General features: G+C 58.7%; 1 long non-coding RNA gene across 2 annotated transcripts; it reads left to right on the top strand.

The window, feature by feature from the left end:
- The first annotated feature begins 1,169 nt into the window (after positions 1-1,169).
- LOC149122932 (uncharacterized) lies at positions 1,170-12,030 on the top strand. 2 transcript variants are annotated; one of them, XR_016218502.1, is made up of 4 exons: positions 1,170-1,360; positions 2,137-2,233; positions 4,488-4,689; positions 9,842-12,030. It is a non-coding gene; the product is annotated as an uncharacterized LOC149122932 (long non-coding RNA). The 2 variants fall into 2 exon arrangements; XR_016218503.1 differs by lacking the exons at positions 1,170-1,360; positions 2,137-2,233 and adding an exon at positions 2,260-2,820.
- Positions 12,031-18,526: the final 6,496 nt, after the last annotated feature.

The following is an 18,526-nucleotide window of genomic DNA, read 5'->3' as shown; positions in this document are numbered from 1 at the left end:
TCACCTTTGCGGGACCCAGCCCCCTATTACGTGGCAGAGAGATTAGGTAACTCGCTCCAGACGCCCCTGCCCCTGGGCCGCTCTCTCTGATGTGTGTGACGCTGGCCTAACCGTGCAGAGGTGGCTACGGGATGCTGGCTGCCACAGGGCTGGGCTCTTTGGAAAATGGGCCCCCTGAGGGAGGGCACTGAATTAGGCTCCCATCTGCTCATGGGGTGTCCTCCAAGGTCATGGTTCATCACTGGCAAGGTCAAAGGCAGTTTGGGTTCTGACTGGAATGGAACAGAAAGGAATGGAACGGAGCAGACCGGAACAGAACGGAGTGGAACGGAACGGAGTGGAGTGCAGTGGCAGGTTGTTCGAAGGAAGAGACATGTCCCGGGGTAGTGGAAGAAGGGCTGGAATAGACACGAATAGTGTGGAAGCGGAACTGCCTGAGCACGAGAATGAAGGAAGCAGCCTGCAGCCCCACACCGCACTGCTGCCCAGCGCCTGTCCCCTGCCCACAGTGCACCGCGCCTGACCCCCTCCCATGGTGCAACGTGCTGCTGCCCTGCTCCTGACCCCTGCCCACAGTGTGCGACTCCTCCCACCTGGCAAAGCCTCCGGGATGGACCTGTGCCCGCGCGGTGCATGCTGGGTGCAGCTGTGCAGGGCATCCTTGTGTCCCCACTGCAGGCCCCTGCCTGCAGCGCTGTGGCCCCAGCTCTTGGCATAACCGATCCCATCTTGCTGTGAGTCTCAGCTCAAACAGGGCGCCCTCAGAGAGGACAGTGGGGACGTGCCTGTCCCTTTCGAAGCAGAGTCCCCATCCTCCCTTGGGGACCCAGCTCCACCCTCTCTCAGCACCAACCTTACCGTTTTCTATTCGTGTGCAGGGACCCCCTTCCCGCAGCAGCCACCAGGTGGCGTCATTGGCCAAGGACAGCTTGGTAGGGGCCAACACAAGGGACCCCACAAAGCAAAATGCAGATGGCAGGTGGTCTGGTGCTCCCCAACTAAGAGATGCATCATTTATTTGGGGGGCCATGGTGACTGCGTCAGGATAAACAGTCTTTCTAGAACACACTCAAGCAGAGCCTTGGGTTGGGGGGATGTGGGACAAGCTCCTCTTGTTTCGCTGTGCCTCCTTGGGCTGCCTCTGATGGAAGCCACATTAGAGCGACGAGCCTGATGTTGCAGGCCTGGCAAAGACAGCAGAAGCGCACGCCAACAGCTGCTGCTTCCTTTGACAGGCTGCTGACCCCGGCAGCTGCAGGGCCAGCGTTTGTCCATGGCCATGGAGCTGGCCGCGGCGCAGCTAGGAGGGAGCCCAGGCTGCACGGCTTCCTGGCCAGGATGCTTGACGCATGACCTCCAGGTGAGCGCCAAGCACCCTCTTGGTTTGTAACCTGTGGCGGGGAGGGGAAGGATCAGGCCTGAGCGGAGCAGGCTGTGTAGGCTCGCTACGGAAGCCGGGCACTGAGTTCCAGGGGCGGGATGTGCCGTCTGCTCCCAAGGGCTTGGTGAGTTCACTGGGAAAACAGCCCCGTGCGGGTAGAATAATAAGTGATCCATCCAAGACAGGAAGTCTATCCTGGAAGGAAGGCGTCCAGGCCAGAGAAGGTGCTCCTGGGAACAGAGGGGTTCTCAAAGGGAGAGTAGCCTGAGCTGCAGGCGTGGCCCCTGAGTGGCCACCCACTTTGGCAACAGGAAAGCCTGCAGCAGGGACTCCACTGTAGAAAGGTCCAGGGGGGTCCCAGCCTCCCGTGTGGACCCTGGATCCCAGGGCCGGGGGCCATGGTCCGGGGAATTCTGGGAGTGCTCTTAGTGGGTGCTGGGAACACGGACAGCTCCGCAGTGTTTTTAGCGATCGCTTATCTTCGGAGACAGCATGCAGCCGCGAGCTATTACGAGGCCACTTTGCTCTAGCCTGCACGAGGGGACGAACAGACAAATGTCCACTTCCTCCCCGAGCTGGGCGGGATGTACCGCCTCTGACTGCGTTAAACACGCAGGAGCCCGGGCCCCCTTTGACCGCGAGCTGCTTTCCTCGCTCCTCTTCCAAACCCTCTCCGCCTTCCTTCCTGCTACCCTGGGTGACCGGAAGGAGCTTATTTTGGGACTCTCCCATCCGCACCACCCACCCCTCCGCAGGTGGGAACGCGCAGGGCTGCAACAATGGCGCCGCTGTGTTTGTGTTGTCGACGCGCGAAGTTTCCAGCTTGACCCTCGCACCAGTTGCTGCGGAAAGGTACCGCCCCGCACACAATAACAAACCCGATCCCAGACTCTCTGTTTATGGTTATCACGGTTCACTTCATTAAGCCATAACTCTGATTACATTCTTTCTCCCGCCCTACCCCGCAGGGGCTGGGCCGGCTCTGCCCTGGGAAGCCTGCCTGCGTCCCAACACAGCTTTGGCCAAACCAGATGAGGGGCAGACAAAGGGGCGCTCCCAAGCTCCGAGGGGCCCGGACCTGGGGGAGGGGCTCCTCCTGGGCCCTGGAGTCCGGCCCCCCCACCCTGACCACCCCTCCTCTTGAGACCTCCCCGGGCCTGCTGCACCTGCAGATCGCGCTGGAAAAATCCCGATTGCGGACGGGCAGGTGCATGAGGCAAGATGCGCTCATCTGGGCCGGAAGTGACGCAGTGCGCATGTCCCTGCCTACCCAGGGACCCTTCCTCCCCGCAGCACTTCTCCAGGGGCCCCTCGCTGCCGATGAAAAACAGGGGTAGCCCTTGGCGCTTTGTGCCAAGTTCTGGCCTTCAAGGTTGAACTGGCCGTGGCTTGGGCATCTCCACCCAGTCCCCCAAGACAGTTGCTGCTGGTGTTTGGAGGTAGGACTTTGGGTGGGAGTGTGGGCGGGCAGGTGGGTGCAGCAGCCAGGGCCCCGGTTCCCCACGAGCTGGGAGGAGGCCTCTGAGCCCGTGCACTGCCGTCTGTAGTGTTCAGCGGGGGCAGGAAACCCGACCGTGACGGCGGACGTCGGTCCCTGAGGCGTCGGGTGTGCAGGAGGCTGGGTCCCCAGCAGGGAGGTGCTGGAGGGCGGGGCGTGTAAGAGGCGGGTAGACAGGGGCACTGCCCTCAGAAGGGACTACAGTAGCTCCCGTGGGCCCCCGCCGCGCGCCACGCCGCCTCCTCCGCACGTGGCAGCAGCGCCGTCCGCCACGAGGCCCTGGACAGCCAGTGCTGTGCTGCTGGGACTTCCTGGCTCCCAGCCCTCGCGCGGAATCAGCCTCTTTTCTGCAATGTTATCCGGCCTCGGGCGCTCCGCCATAGCAGAGGAGAGCTAAGGCAGCAGCCCATGTCAGAGCGGCTGTGGGCGGGGCTGCCGGGGCTGTGGGCGGGGCTGCCGGGGGTGTCCGGGCTCCCATCTCATCCTCAGCCTCGCAGGGCCCTGGGCAGGGCCCTGGGCCTCTCTCAGCCTCCGCCTCCCCACCTGACCACCGTGCAGCGCTGGTCCCGGCCATGGCCCCCGTGAACCGCAGCTCCCGGCCTTCCCGGCCTTGTGTAGGCTCTGAGTGCCCTGGCCAGGCGGTGGCTTCTGAGCATGGCACTCTGGAGAAGCGCAGATCGGGGACAGTTGGGCGAGGTTTGGTTCAGCTGCTGCCGATGGAGACCGGAACCCAAGGTGGCTTAAGGATGGTAGAAGTTCATCCTGTAACACGAGTGTGGAGCGGAGCATTGGGGCTGGCCAGCGGCCCCACGGTCATTCACCTGAGACTCTCGTCTTCCGTCTTTCCTTCTGCTTGGCCATCTTAGCTTGTAATGTCCATCCTCAGTTTGGTCCCAGAATGGATGCTGGAGCACCAACCATCATGGCCACAATTCCAAGGGGGAAAGACAAAGAAGAAAGCCTGTCTGTTGGTTTAATTATCCCCTTATGAGGATCTCTCTGGAACCACCCCCTCATCCCTCACCCCTTACATCTCCTGGGCCTTGAAGGAGTCCAGAGGAGTCCAGGGGGACCCCTACCCCTAAGTGGAATCCCTTCCTCTGTTAGCAGGAGCTGAGGTTAGCGAAGCAGCCAGGGCCACCATGCACATTTGTGTCTGAGTTCCCGCCCCTTCCTGTGAGCAGAGTGGGAGGACGAGGGAGCAGAGGAACTGAACGGGGCGAGCAGGGCTCTCTGGACAGGAGAGGCGGGTGTCGGCCTTCCTCCTGTGGGCTCAGGTGGCCTCTGAGGGTGGCTGGTGTGGAGAGGCAGAGCTAGGGGGCTTCCTGGAGCTTCCCGGGGGGCCCAGCGTGCTGCTGCCCGTGCCTGGTGAGTGTAGCAAACGCACGCAGCGGTGCGTGCAAGGCAGCACGTCCGTCCGTCCGTCCATCCGTCTGTCGCTCCGGGCCCCAAGCAAGGACTCCGCGGGCCGCCTTGCTCCGATGGTGCCATCAGTTCTGCAGGAGAGGGCTGTGTGCAGAGAAACTGGGCCAGATCCGCAGGCCAGGCAAGTGTGCAACACCTTGATTTCGTTTAGCTTTTTCCTTTTTTTTTTTTGTCCTTTTGCAGCTGGGCCAGCCAAGCCCACTTCAAGGACAGGAGCCGCATGGGAGCAAGCCCCGCGTTCCGGAACTGCTGGCCGAGGACGTCATCATCCTTGGGGTTCCCACCCCGCGGTTACCTCAACACCGGAAGTGTGTGTGTTCTCCGTCCCGCGGTGGCCGCACACCTCGGATCCACAGCTGACACAGCCCTCCCACGCCTCACACAGGTGCTGTTTGGGAATGCGTGGTTTGGGAGGGGGAGGGGGAAGGCGGAAGCACGTGGCTGGGGCTGGCGCCCTGCGTACCCACGCGTGCTCCGGGGGCAGCATGTCCACGAGTGATCCTCAGGCTTCGGGGCCGCCCCGGGTTTCTTGGAAGGCCTTGCCTTAGATGCAGTGGTCTAAGGCGAGGTTAAATCGTTTCATCTCGCTGAGCCCGAGCCAAGGCATCCTCGGGCGGGCTCTGCACCGCCCCCCCCATACATGTTCATATTTAAAGAGAAACACACGACAAAATACCTCTCGAGTGACCTCACTCTCGCTGCTGTCCAAGACGGATCTCCGTGAGTGCCTTTGGTTGTGAGGGGCCCCAAGAGTGCCTTCATCTGTGTTCATGCTCCGCCCCCACCCCAGCCAGCAGCCTGCAACGGGGAGGGGGCGGGGGCAGCTGGGCTGGGTCCACGCTGGGTCCACGCTCCTTTTACAGGGACAGAGAGATCTTCCATCCCTAATAGCCGGAGCCAGGAGCCTGCAACTGCACTTGGGCCATCCTCCGCTGCCTTCCCAGGCGCATTGGCAGGGAGCTGGATCAGAAGCAGAGCAGCCGGGATTTGAGCCAGCGCTCTGATACCGCAAGGCGGTGTCCAGGCCGTGGGGCTTAACCCGCGGTGCTACAGCTCCGGCCCGCTCTGCACAAACTGTTTCCTCCTGCTCCTGCCTCAGCCTCCCTTGGAACCGCGGGGGCGCTCTGCCCACTGTGCGATCACGCTCGCTTGCTCAGGCATGGGTCTCACCAGCCGTGGAAGAGGGGGTTCATCTTGATCACCTAGATTCTCAGTGGCCTGGAACATTCCAGAGTGCAGGAGCCTCAAGGGGTGGGAGATGGAGTTTCCGGGGCAACCTCTTGCCTCCTGCCCAGCACAGGGCAGTAGCCACCCCTACTCTGTCCCCGTTTCTCACCTCTGCTGACCCCTCTCCTTCCCAGGCCTCAGGCCACCTCCTTCAGGTTGCCCCCAGCCCCCTCTGCTCCTCAGATCGTGCATGGGAGGCAGAGATGCACGTGGGGACGGCCGGGGACTTTCACGGGGTGCCCTCCAGGGAGCGGCGCCAGCTCTGGGGCCCGGGTGGTGCCTGGGAAGAGGCAGAAGAGGCGGCTGCGAAGCCCACAGCTCACAGCTGGCAGAGCCCCCGGGAGGGGGCAGCAAGCCCATCCCCCGCCAGGGTCCCCAGGCTGCCTTGAGGGACTCCTGGGTAACTCCCCACCGCGTCCTCCTCGTCCTCCTCCAGGGACCTGGCCCCGCCTCGCGGCTCTGGGTCTCTGGTTCAGAAACAACGGCTGTGTTGAGAAACGGCTGCCGGGCACCTCTGCCCGGGGCCATGGCTCCCGGGGCGGCCTCAGCTCTGGGCCGGTGCAGGCGCCACGAGACAATGGGAGGCGTTGTGTCTTCTTCCCAGGAAGCTCCGCTCGGTGTTGCTGCCAGGGAAATGGAGTCTGGGGCAGCCACAGCATGATGCCATCGGGGCAGGCCCAGGTTGGGCCGGGCCTTCCTTCCTCATTAACACCGCTGGCTGGCCCGGCTGGCCTCGGGGCTCTGTGCCCTAATTCACCAGGCAGGCGCTGGGCGCAGGCAGGCCAGAGGCCGTCGGTGGAGGGGGCGCCGCTTTGATGTGGGCCAGGCCCTGATGTGGGCTGACGGCTGGCGCCCATCGCGGCCCCGGAAAGGTGGCATAAGCCGGGTCGGCCTTTGGGAGGTGGGTTTTTGCACCTGGGCCTGATGAAGTTTGATGGGGTTTAACTCTCGAAGACAGCGGGCTTTTGTTCTGCAGGACAAAGGCCGCACCCGCCCTGGGCCGGGGCGCGGACCTCGGCGGTGGACGTGTTTCCTCCCCATCGCCTCTTGTCACTCTCTTTGTGGAAGTTTAATTAGGACAAGGGGCTTTCAGAGGCTCATTTCTCACTCCAGCAACTTCCCAACACTTCCTAACGAGGAGCTGGGGCCCCGAGGGCCTGGGGGGGGGGGGCTGCGGGGACAGGCAGGGAGGGCGGGGATGCCTGCTGAAGAGCCGAGCCTGCAGAGGAAGCTCGAAACCACAGCAGACCCTTGGGGAGCCGCGCAGTGATCTGGGAAGAAAAGGAAAGAAAACAAAATGCAAAGTGGCCTTTGTTTTCTGGGTGGCCAGACGGTAATTTTCCCAGATTCTCGGTGGTTCTGGAACAGAAAGCAAAGTGTCCACGGTTGTTGACTTTGTGGCGTCAGCCCCGGCTCGCGAGGGTGGGTCCCTAACACCTTCACCTCGGCTCACTTCCGGGAAGGCTTCTCCCAGCCTCTGGGCCCCACGCCCAGCCCGGGGAGGCCCAGTGACCCCACAGCGCCCCTGGGCTTCCCCGGAAAAGGTTCCGCACTCATCACCCAACACGGACCCCACCGTCGGTGTGGGCAGAGCTGGGGGAGGGGGACGGGGCTCCCTGCTGTCCCCACCCGCGTCGCTCTGGCTGCAGCCACCAGCTCCCAGAATGGGAGTGCCGGGAAATGTCTTCTGCCGCCCTTCCGCCCCGGGGCCTCCCTGACCCGAGACTGTGTGGAAAGGCACAGGGACAGGGACAGGGACAGACGGAGTGGCCCCAGTTACAAGGCAGCCCTGCGGGTGGGTCCTCTCTGCCCTCAGCAGCCTGGGGAGCTGTGCAGGTGCAGTGGGTTTTCAGTGTGCCCCCAGATTCATTGACACCCCTCTCTTCGAGAGGTGGAGCCTAATTCACCCATGCCCGAGTGTGGCCTGGACTGGGCGCCGGGCTTCCTGTGCGTGGAGCAAGGTGGGAGGAGCCATCCCGGGCCCTGAGGCTGGGTGATGGGCAGCCCTGTGGCTCCGTGCTGGCTCTTCCTTCTCTCTCCCTCATCACCTCTGGGGGAAAACAGCTGCTGCCCCATGGGCACGCTCAGGCAGCCCAGGGGGTGACAGGTAGCGAGGCGCCCGAGGCCGCCACCAACAGCAGAGAGAGGGCGCCACCCCAACTGCCCGTCAAGGCAGTGTCACCCTAAAGAGAGCTGGAGCCGGCGTACTCCTGCCTCCAAAGCCGGCCAGTCTCTGCCCTAGCGGACTGGCCTGCCCTGCCTCTGCTGGGCGTGGCCTGTGGGAATCAGGGTCACCTGTCCAGACAGCGCTAAAGGGAGCAAACAGCTGGCTCCTCGCTGGCTAAGCGCCACCCCCGCCCCATGCACAGAAGTGTGACCGAGTACCTCCAGGGCCCAGGCTGTCCTGACCACCCTGACACATGGGGCGCTCCCACCAGGGCCAGCCCAGGGGAAGTGGGGGTGCGGCCAGCTCCGGCCCTACCGGGAGCACTCGCAGGCTCAGCCCTGCCGGCCTGCAGTCACGGGGATGGGGTGGGGACCCTCTATGTGGACAGTAAGCCACAAGGACACTGAAGACCAGAACACTGCTGCTCGGGCTGTCCAGGAAAGTTGTGCTCTCCGGGGCCTCCAGTGCGGCCGGGGGCTCGGGCCCTGACCCAGCCAGAGCCAAGCCGGCCCTAGCGCCCTTGGAGGCTCTGTGAGCAAGTGTAGGAGTGGGGGGAGCCCACAGGGGCTGTGGGGCCATGGTGGGGCGGGGCGGGGCTCTGGCCACGAGGGTGACCCCTGTTCTTAAGTGGCCTTTGCCGTTCACTTTTTGATCATCAATGAGAACAATCCCTGGGCAAAGAGAACGCAGGGACTTTAGGTCAGAAGCAGAAGGGTTCAGTGACTCATGGCAACTGGGGCCCGGGCTGCCGGGCGCTGGAGGTGGCCTGAACCCAAGAGAGCCTCACTTGTCCAGGGAGCCGCTCAACCTCGTGCACGGGCCGGGAAACCCCGAGGGAGGGAGTGCCAGCCCCCGCCGCCACCTGCTGCCCTCACCTGGACTGCTCCAGGGGGGAGAAATCCCCAGCACCCAGGGCACAGCCTGTTCAGCCTGGGCCAGTCCCTCCCCAGGGGTTCACCCGCTCTTCTTGCATTCCTTTATCTTCCCTCCCCCCTCCCTCCTTCCCCCCTCCTCCTTCCCTCCCTCCCTCCTTCCCTCCCTCCCTCCTTCCCCCCCTCCCTCCTCCCCTCCCTCCTTCCCCCCCTCCCTCCTTCCCTCCCTCCCTCCTTCCCCCCCTCCCTCCTCCCCTCCCTCCTTCCCCCTCCCTCCTCCCCCCCTCCCTCCTCCCCTCCCTCCTTCCCCCTCCCTCCTTCCCCCCTCCCCCCTCCCTCCTTCCCTTCCTCCCTCCTTCCCTCCCTCCCTCCTCCCCCCTCCCCCTCTCTCCTTCCCTCCTTACCCCCTCCCTCCTCCCTCCTCCCCCTCCCTCTTCCCTCCTCCCTCCCTCCTCCCTCCCTCCTTCCCCCTCCCTCCTTCCCTCCTTTCTTCCTCTCCTGCTGCTCAGTCTCAGGCCCTCTGTGCTGAGATTCAAGATGAGACTGAAGACGTCCTGCCCACTGCAGCCTGGTGTCCGCCCCCTTGGTGGGGTGGGGGTGGAGGTGGAGGTGATGATTGGATAGAATTTGCCACTGCTGCACATCACCCCGAATTCCATGCCTAGGTTTCTCCCCAGGTGCTTGCGTTCACCCGGAGCCAGGACAGGGATGCGCAGAGCGGCTGGGGCCGAGCACCTGCTGTGGTCTGGGGAGTGGTTTGGATGCAGCACAGCAGGCTGGGGAACCTCCTTGCTGCCAAAGGGCATTTACAACACCATTCACAGGCCGTTCAAGAATCATCAACTTAAAGATTAGCCTGCTGGAGGTCTATTACACTGAGCCCTGCCTGTGCTCGCCTTGGCAAGGCTGGACCAAATGGTTTTGTAGGCTTTGTGTGGCCTGCAGGCCGGCCGTTCCCCACACCTGGCTTAAAGGCTTAACCCCCCAAAACATCAGTTAACGGTACTAGGAAGGGGGTGAAAATGAACCCAGCTGGGTGTTTAGGAGGTGGACCAGGCTGGGGGGCCTTTGGTCACGGTGGGGGGGGTGCCCTCAGCAGGTGGTCTGGGGAGAGGGTTGGTGTCAGGGCTGAGCAGCACCCAGCCACTCTGATTCCCCCTCCACCTGTGCACCGGGATTGCCACCCTCAACAGGGATGGAACGACTGGGGCTGGTGTTGGCCTTAACCCTCTGACACTGAATGGTTAACCCTTTTCTCTCTGTGCCGTTAGACCCTCAGGTATTTTGTTAGAGTGACGAAAAGCTGATGAATACAACAACATCCCACCTGGGAAGCACCCTCTTGTCCCTCCGAGTGGAATGGATCAGTGGGCGGGTGCCTTGGCTCCGGGGAATACCACAGCGCATCGGACATGCAAGGGGCCCGCCAGGCAGCCAGTGAGACCCACGCTGGGCAAAGCCACTCCAGGGGATGTGAACCAGGATGGTGGCTTTCTGGGGGGGGCATTCACAGGAAGGGGTCTGACTGCCCTCAAGGGCCGGGTTTGTCTTGACTGATGGGGGTTCTACGAGGTGGAGCGTTCATCAAGATCCACGTGGAAGATGCCTGCACCTGACCACGTGCCGTGTGCACTGTATCTGGAAAGAAAGCGCCCGCAGCAGGTGGCACACAGGTGTCGTGTGCTCTGGGTCTCTCTGGATCTTTTGGCGTGTCTCCCTGGAAAGCAGCACAGACGTCACTTTGTCGCTGTGTCTCCCGAGCTCTGGAGGCCTTTGAGGGAGAAACCATTTCAGAGGGAACGGACTTGCCAGTTTGCAGGGCTGTCTCCCTCTGGGGAGGCAGTGCTACCCCTGCCCTCGCGGATCAAGCCTGCACAACAGCTAACAGATTCAGCTTTCAGATGTCTCTTCTGAGCACAGGGCTCTCATTATGGTCTAATTACCTTGGCTGCTGGAAACAGGAAATGAATAGCAAAGCTATTGAACTTGGTGAGAAAAGACGAGAGCAGCTTCCTACCAATATTCCCAAACTTTCAAAACATCAGTGCCCATCTCCTTGGGGCTATTAGGCACATTCCAAGTTTGCCTAATTATACCTTCTTTACAAGAAATCAAAGAAGGAACTAATCGAAGGAAATGTACTTTCAATCTTTTGGATAGAACTTTTTTTTTTTTAAAGTGCAGATATAAGCTATAAATAAATACATTTCATATTTGAGAATTACCTATTTGCCTAAGGAATTAAACCTAATTACCTATTTGCTTAAGGATTTTCTACACATAATGGTAAAAATAATATACATAGACTATTTTCCTCTGAAAGATATAAATATACAAATAAATATAAAACACTCACATTCTCTAATTGCGTAATGAGTCCTGGTCAATAGGATTCCTTTTACTCAACTAATATTTGTGTTTTGCGTGAACATCCTAGGCAAATAAAAACAGCTCTGTGAAGGCGGTGGTAGGGACAGAGAACCTGAGAAGTGGGGTGCAGCCTTGCATGCAGCCCCGCCTCCAGCCCAGGGAGCTGGTGAGAAGCAGCACGCTCCCTGACTTCCCATTGTTCTGCGGAGACCCTGTCCCGCCTCCACACCCAGGCAGTGGCTCTGGCCTCCCCGTCTCTCCCCCTCCAGCCCCTGTGATATCAGATACCACAGGAAAACCGAGAAGGCCGGGGAGATAGACGTGGAAACTCTGGGAAACAAAATTGGTCTCTTTTATTTCAAAGGGCCACGCTTCCTCACTGTCGCTCCCTGGCTCTGGCGAGGCACCTGAACACGGGCATACTTTAATCCTGTAAATTACACTTGCTTGACAGCGGGACCAAGCGGCCGGATTCCCTCGTGGAGCCGGATCAAGCTGGATGAGTAAAACCACTCCGGGTTCCCCGACACAGAACCCGTGGCGGACGTGATCGGTGCTGCCTCTCATTTTAAGGAACTAATGTGTCAACAGCTCCCTACGTGCCCGGGTCAGAAGCCAGGCCGCCGAGGCCTCCAGGCTCCGTCACACTTGTGCCAAGTGTGCCTTTCACTGTCCCCAGTCACTGTCCGAGTGTACTTGAGTATTTAGCAAGAGCTCATAGGTTTTATCAAAATGTATTTAAAATGATTAAAAATAGGAGCCAGCGCTGTGGCGTAGCTGGAAAGCCGCCGCCTGCAGTGCCGGCATCCCATGTGGGTGCTGGTTCGAGTCCCGGCTGCTCTACTTCCGATCCAGCTCTCTGCTATGGCCTGGGAAAGCATCAGAAGATGGCCCAAGTCCTTGGGCCCCTGCACCTGCGTGGGCCACCTGGAGGAAGCTCCTGGCTCCCAGCTTCGGATCAACTCAGCTCCGGCCATTGGGGCCGTCTGGGGAGTGAATCAGTAGATAGAAGACCTCTCTCTTTCTCACTCTCTGCCTCTGCTTCTCTGTAACTCTGCCTTTTGAATAAATAACTAAATCTTTAAAAAAATTGCAATGATTAAAAATAGCCCTGACGCCACGAGAATGCCCTTGCCTGCTCTTATTTGCCCCAGTAGCTGTCGTGGATGCCATCATCAGCTGCTGAGAGTTAGTGCTCATTGTCTGCAAGTGAGTAATTGAACACGCGACACACAAGTGTCGCACGGCCACACTTCTACTGCGTGGTTGGTGGTGGCGGTGGGGAGCTGTGACCTTACAGCTCTCCTAGATACTCAGAGTCAAAATGGGCGAGGGAAATTGCCTCCTCTGTAGACAAACAGGTGTGAAGAGGACGTCCCCTCCTAGCCCTGAGCGTGACCTGGCCGGGCCCCCTGCCCTGGGTCTCACCGGAGCTAGCTGGAACAGCTCCGTCTCTGGCCTCATCTGGGAAGCGACTCAGAATCTACACAGCCCACACCGCAGGGCACTGCCGAGTCGGCGAGGGTGTGAGCAGAGTGGTTCTGGTGAACAAACAGTGGGTGCTACACCCCTCATTCAGGTGTCACACAGTGAGGTGCCTGGAGGTGAGTGACAGCTGCTCCCGCCCCGTGGGGACCCTGTGGGACTGACGGATAGGAACCAACACGGTACTGTCTTCAGAGTCCCGTCGGCTGTGGGCTCTGCCTTTGCCCCCTGGGTCTCCGTGTCGGGCCTTCTCCCCTGTGGTCTCCAGGCCAAGGTCACGGTTGATTCGGCATCCTGAGCCCCCACCACCACCCCACAGTGGTTCTTGGAGCCTTGGCCGTCTTCGACATGGCATTAGCCACAGTGTAAAGACGAAAGAAGCAATGCAAGGTTTTCTTCCCCAGATTCGGGGTTTTGAAGCAAAGGTGGAAACACAGTTTCCAAGGGACGCCGTGTGCAGATGCGCAGGCCGACTGATCCCAGGCCGCATTCTCAGCTGGTGATGGCTGCCAGAGGGGGCGCGGGCCGGGGCGGGAGTGGGGTTCAGGCCTGCACCCTTAGGCTTGTTGTCTTCTCTGCTGGCCTGCTGCGTGGCGCTCTGTGCTACTTCTGTAGGCGCCCGCACTGGGGCCGGCTGCGGGGCCGCGTGGAGCGGGCAGGTGGTGTGGGCAGGCTATGATCAGGTCCTTGGAGCCCCTCTCCACCGTGGGCCCTGGGAGGCCGTCCTGCATAACGTCTTCCAGGTGTTCGGCCTCGAAACAAAGACGCTTTTCTCTGTTGCCTGGGAATGAAGTGTCCGCGCTGTGTTCCGAGATGGTACTATTTGGTTACAGTGGGATCTGCTATTTCACAGGGGACCCAGCAGAGATGCCCGTAATCCGATTCGTGCAGTAACTGGGAAAACTCAAAACAGGAGCTGGGAGAAGTGGGGGTGTGGACAGCGGAGGGGGGCGGGGCTCGGAGGGTGGGCCCCCAGATCATCAATGCTGCAAGCAGAGGGTCTGTCTGCGGCCTCTGAGAAGAACCTGGCCACCTCCCAGGGTCAAGGTCAGGCACAGACGTTCTGCCAGCATCCCGGTTAGTCTAATTCCCCAGTTTCCAGGATCCACATTGTCCCATCTGTGTTAGTGTTTCTGGTTATTGCTGACAGGCAACGCTAAAACCCAGACTAGGAGCATCCCTCCCAGAGCGAGGTCCAACTGTAAGGAGTGATTCTCACGACTCTGCCATGAGTGCTGTAGTATTCGGTACTTGGAGAGCACAGAGTAACCACGTTAATTTATTTATTCTTCGTGTGAGAGGCAGGGGGACAGATGGACAGAGAGCTCCCACCTGCTGCTTTATTCCCCCTAATGCCTACAATGGTGAGGGCTGGGCCAGGCCAAGGTGGAGCTGGTAACTCAGTGCAGTCTTCCCTCGTGGGTGGCAGGGGCCCAGCCACCCGAGCCATCACCAGCTGCCTCCCAGGGCCCACAATAGCAAGAAGCTGGATTGAGGCGCTGGGGCTGGCAGTCCACCCCAAGCGTTCTAGGATGGGGTGCAAACATCTCGACCAGCGTCTTAGCCACTAGACCGAGGCCCACCCCGGAGTAAACACCATTTTATGGTGTTCACGATGACACGAAAGAATACTGATAGCTTTTCCTAAACATCTTAAGTGGACTCACATCTTTCCAGGACTTCGTATGCATAATATCACTATTACATTGATAAATCTATGTATTACTATAAACTAATAAAGGCTCATCAATTCATGTGAATGAAATTCGTATAACTGGACATTCAAGTTATGATGCGTCACGATGGCATGAAGCCTACTTTATTGGAATGTACTTTATCCAGGGTCAAGAGCATAAATGCACCTCCATACGAGTGAGGATTAGCTGAGGTTTTTTATCAGCTCTTAGATCCAGCAACAATTTTATTGGGCACGACCAGAGTGGGTTCTTGCTGCCCAGGGCCAGGCAGGGAGACCCTGGACCAGCGAGAACCACCAGGACAGCTCTGCAAGTCCTCGGATTGATCTTGCTCCCCGATCCGGGGTGTCTGTGGCCAGTCTTTGAGATACTTTCAAACGTCTGCGTAGCAGGTGTTGTGGGAAACAGAGTGCTAATGATCATGGCTTTGCCTCTCCTTCTCTCCAGTCCATGTGTTGAGAACCAGGGCTGGTGGGTGGTGGGTCTAACGGGTGACTGGCAGTCACTGATCTGGGGGCCAGGGGGAGCATGAGCATTGGGGGTGACTTACATGGGGGCTTGAGGAGGTGGTGGAGACTAAGAATGTGGGTGAGAACTCCCAGATCCGCGTCCTGAGCGCCCGCCCCGGCTTCCAGGTAAACACATTGTGTGCTGGCCACATGAACTGGTCTGGCCAGCGGTCCCCAAAGTTGCCATCTGGAAACGCCTGCTGATGACTGCTGAGGTGGACTTTGGCCCGTTCAGGCTCCCTGGACTGCGGCTTGCAGCAGCCGACAGAGGTAGAAGTGGTTGATCACATGGTCACAAAGCAGCCTCGCGCCAGCCCTCGTCCTAGGTTTCTCGTGCTGTGTCGTCTCCTACTAAGGTTGTGCAGAACTGTGTTTGCCTGAGCCGGGCACTGCCTGCCTGCTTCCTCCTCTGCTGTGTCTTTCTGTTCTTGGCTTCCAACGTAATGTGGACCCAGCACCCTATCACCTGGTATTTATTACATGATCATTATACACATTGTTATATTCCTATATTGCATTATGCATTATGTTATTACATTGTTATTATAGATTGTACTATGCAGGATTTACCAATAGCAATGACTTCTTAAAATTGCTGAACATCTCAGAAATAACTAGTAAACATTTAGATACTTTCCATTTTCATTCTTTCAACTCTGTCAAAATTATGCAAGCCATTAAAAGGACAAAGGTTTAAATTTAATTTTTTTTGACAGGCAGAGTGGACAGTGAGAGAGAGAGACAGAGAGAAAGGTCTTCCTTTTGCCGTTGGTTCACCCTCCAATGGCCGCCACGGCTGGCGCGCTGCGGCCAGTGCACCGCGCTGACCCGAATGCAGGAGCCAGGTGCTTCTCCTGGTCTCCCATGGGGTGCAGGGCCCAAGGACTTGGGCCATCCTCCACTGCACTCCCGGGCCACAGCAGAGAGGTGGCTTGGAAGAGGGGCAACCGGGACAGAATCCGGCGCCCCGACCGGGACTAGAACCCGGTGTGCCGGTGCCTCAAGGCGGAGGATTAGCCTATTGAGCCGCGGCACCGGCTTAAATTTAATGTATTTTAAAATTGACAGATAAAACTATGTGTTTACCCTGTGGAATGGCTGTCTTTAGCTAATGATGTGTGCATCACCTCATGATTCAAAGTTATCATGTCTGTGGTGAGAAGAGTTAAAACCGACCCTTAGCATTATTCAAGGATACACTACATCATTAACTGCAGGGGATCCATTGTACAATGGACCTCTTGAACTTCCTCTTCTGTCCAACTGAAGTTTTGTAGCCTGTCACCAACATCTCCCCCTCCTCACTGTTCCACCTTCAGCTGCTGTGACAACAACTGATTTAGATCCCCCCAAAAATGATCGTGTGGCGTTTGTCTTTCTACCCCCTGGATAAATGAACTCTTAATGAAATTATTTATAACATTTCTTTTAAATAGCTTCTAATGATGGCTCGCTCTCCTCATCCTGCAAATGAGACGAGTTGGCCCAAGAAAGTGTCTCGATTTCTTCTGGCCCTAAAATCTTGTAGGTTTTTGATTGCGACTCTCTTTCTAGCGGGCATATCCCGAAGTAAGTATAGCTGGAGCAGCTTTTTCCCCAACCTCAGTTATAAAAACTAAACCGCTGGAAAAGCTGCAGGAGCCACACGGTGCATAACAGGCCTCCACGCTACAGCCAGCAGCTATGAACATGCCCCATAGTCCCTTGAGCTCTGTAGTGCCTGTCCCTGTCCGCTCATTCACCAGGAAGCTACACTCTGGACTTACGTCCCGGTAGACCCACTGCAGGTGACAATATCATTAAGCTGAAACTGCCCTGGGCATCCTTAGCCCGCAGAGCATCCCGGTTGGCCTCGCCCACGGCGGAAGCGCTCAGCACACGCACATTAGCCTGCCTGGGGCATGATCGCCCAGCGCAAAGCCTGTTTTATAACAGAGTGCTGACCGGCTCGTGCAATTTATTGAATACTTTATGGGAAGTGAAAAACTGAGAGGTTGTAAGGGCGCACCTTTAGAGCATTACAAAGTCAGAAATTGTCAGTGGAACCACGGTGAGTCAGAGCCCATCTGTGCTTGGCAAGCTCAGTCTACAAGCTGGCTTAGATCAGGTTCAATGTCGTTGGCAGGAGTCCTTGCTGAGTGGGGCCCTGGCTCTCAGAGCAGCCTGAGGCTCAGCTGGAAGGGCCAGGGTCCCCCGGGGGCCCGGGGCTCTCTGGCTGCAAACCTGGACCTACTGAGTTCTCCACGCGGATCACTTCATCTCTGTGCCTCACCTTCCTCTGCCCGGGACCGCAGACTGCGTCGAGAGGAGCCAACGCCTCCATTGCAGTGAAGGGCTTACAAGGGTGCCTGGTGCCCGGGCAGGGGTGGGAGACTTGGGAGCGGGTGACGCGTGTGCCGAGAGCCAGACAGCGGACAGCCTCCATCAGAAGACGCAGACTCCTTTCAGGGACGCCGTGCAGAGACGCGTCATCCGGGCACGGCGGGGTTTGTCCAGGACAGACTGTACCACTTCTGCACAAGCAGGTAGGGGGCAGGGCAAGCAGCCCCAGGGGGGCCCGAGGTCATGAGGGGGACTTGGTGCTCCCTGTGCCATCTGTAGACTGAACCCACACCTGCCTGCTGCCTGGGCAACGCCAGTGCAAGCTGCAGAGACGCGTGGGCTGCAGGATCCAGCCCCAAGAAGCGTGCAGGGGAATGCGATACCAGGCCTCCGCTGCACCCCGTGAGTCGGGATTCATTGCCACTAGGTCTACTGCACTTCTCCTTGGATGGCGAAGAAGAAAGCTTTCTCTTCCAAATGACAGCTGGGGAAGGAATCAAGTTGCTCGTTTCTCTGAGACGCATGAGTGTAACGACAGGTGGAGGTTGGAACCCAAGCGAGACTCGTTTTCCTGAGAACACACGACCTGAAAGCCGTCCTTTAAATGACTTGGATCTGTACGAGTGAGTTCCACGGGCCTAATTAAAAGCAGAAAGCGGGGAGGGGGGAGGAGAGAGGAATGTGAGATCCAAGTGGGAAGTGGTCTGGGCTGTGTCTCTCCTGGGGGAACCCGGGAACTCTGCAGCTCCCTTTGAGACACTCTTGCAGTCTCTGATCCTGGTCCCCCAAATCACCATGTTCGGGTGCCCTTAAGGAGCAGTGGGTAGGGTCCTGCTGTGGCCTAGCAGGTTAAGTCGCTGCCTGTTCCTTATGGGCACCAGTTCCAGTCTCGGCAGCTCCACTTCCAATCCAGCTCCTTGCTAAGGTGCCTGGGAAAGCTGCAGAAGATGGCCCAAGTGCCTGGGCCCCTGCATCCATGTGGGAGACACAGATGAAGTTCCTGGCTCCTGACTTCAGCCTGGCCCAGTCCTGGCCGATTTGGGGAGGGAACCAGCAGGTGGAAGATGGCTCTTTCTGTCCCTCCCCCTCTCTCTCTATAACTCTGCCTTTCAAATAAAACAAGCACATTTTAAACAACAGCAACAAGAAACCAAGAGGCAGCGTTCAGCAGTGGCAGATGGACCAGGGGCTTTGGCCTGACGACCAGAGGTCGAATCTCCTCCCATTGCTGTGACTGTTCTGGTTTTTTTTTTTTTTTTTTTTTTTCCTCATGGACCTGATTTAGGACCTCAGACGAACACAGGTCAGACAAGGTGGGCCGCCGCCTCTGCTCCCACCCCCTCTTCCGGAGCTCCAGCACCAGAACCCCCTCCTCACCGGTTTTCGGTTTCCTTTGATGTCTTCTCGTCCTGCACTGTGATCATAGCACACCCGTGGAATAGGCAGCGACCAAGCAGAGACATAGTGAGTTCTGCAAGACTTGCCCACCGGGCTGGCAGGGCGGTGGCACCGCTGTGGGCAGCACCGTACTGTAAATTAGCCTGCCGCCTCGAGAAGACAGCTAACCGATGCG

Source organism: Oryctolagus cuniculus, chromosome 12, assembly GCF_051225735.1.
Source record: "Oryctolagus cuniculus isolate XC-2025 breed Fujian yellow rabbit chromosome 12, ASM5122573v1, whole genome shotgun sequence".
Taxonomy (NCBI): Eukaryota; Metazoa; Chordata; class Mammalia; order Lagomorpha; family Leporidae; genus Oryctolagus; species Oryctolagus cuniculus.
Note: the sequence above shows the minus strand (reverse complement) of the source record. Positions and strands in the feature narration are given on the sequence as shown.